General features: G+C 32.4%; 1 protein-coding gene across 1 annotated transcript in view; it reads left to right on the top strand.

Annotated features, from left to right (window-relative positions):
* The window catches only part of LOC108576380 (bifunctional glutamate/proline--tRNA ligase), an 8370-nt gene that overhangs the window by 1730 nt on the left and 5989 nt on the right, over positions 1-651 (top strand). The window lies entirely within an intron of this gene.

The following is a 651-nucleotide window of genomic DNA, read 5'->3' as shown; positions in this document are numbered from 1 at the left end:
AAATAGAGCACATTGGATTAAAATGATTAGGAAAACACCAATGGATATTTAATATCGTTAAACTATTTATAACAATACACATTTTTAAGATTTCAAATGCACTCGAACCATATGAATTTCCAATATACAAGGAAAAAGATAGTGTCTACTCTGACTAATAAAGTACGAACGTTTTATTTAAATAGGAATTATGTTACGTACATTTAAGTTAATCGGTAGAAGATTCTGTATCAAGGTAGTTGCTCTCTTTTCAATCAAATTAACATTGAGGAAACATAATTATTGTGACAACAGATCCCACGAGTGTCACCGAACAGCGTCAAATCCATGCCTGACACACATTCGTTGATGACATTTTACAGTTATCTCCAGGTGACCGACCCACCTTCGCGTATACTTCTACCTGTTATATATTGTTGCACACCGGGTACTTACATAGGTGTAGATTAACAAATGAATTAAGGATTCACAGCATCTAAGATATTGCTCAAAATTAATCAAAAACTGTTGTAAATTATGCGAAAATTTTAAACGAATCTATCTTTTTACATACATATCATGCACCTACATACGTAAAAATCTAGTGCCATATAGTTGTTACCAAAGATTATTAAGCAGAATCGACTTCACGTTGCGATTAATCCAATCAAA

This window comes from Habropoda laboriosa, unplaced genomic scaffold (genome assembly GCF_001263275.1).
Source record: "Habropoda laboriosa isolate 0110345459 unplaced genomic scaffold, ASM126327v1 scaffold291, whole genome shotgun sequence".
Classification (NCBI taxonomy): domain Eukaryota; kingdom Metazoa; phylum Arthropoda; class Insecta; order Hymenoptera; family Apidae; genus Habropoda; species Habropoda laboriosa.
This window is presented reverse-complemented; position numbering and strand designations above follow the sequence as displayed.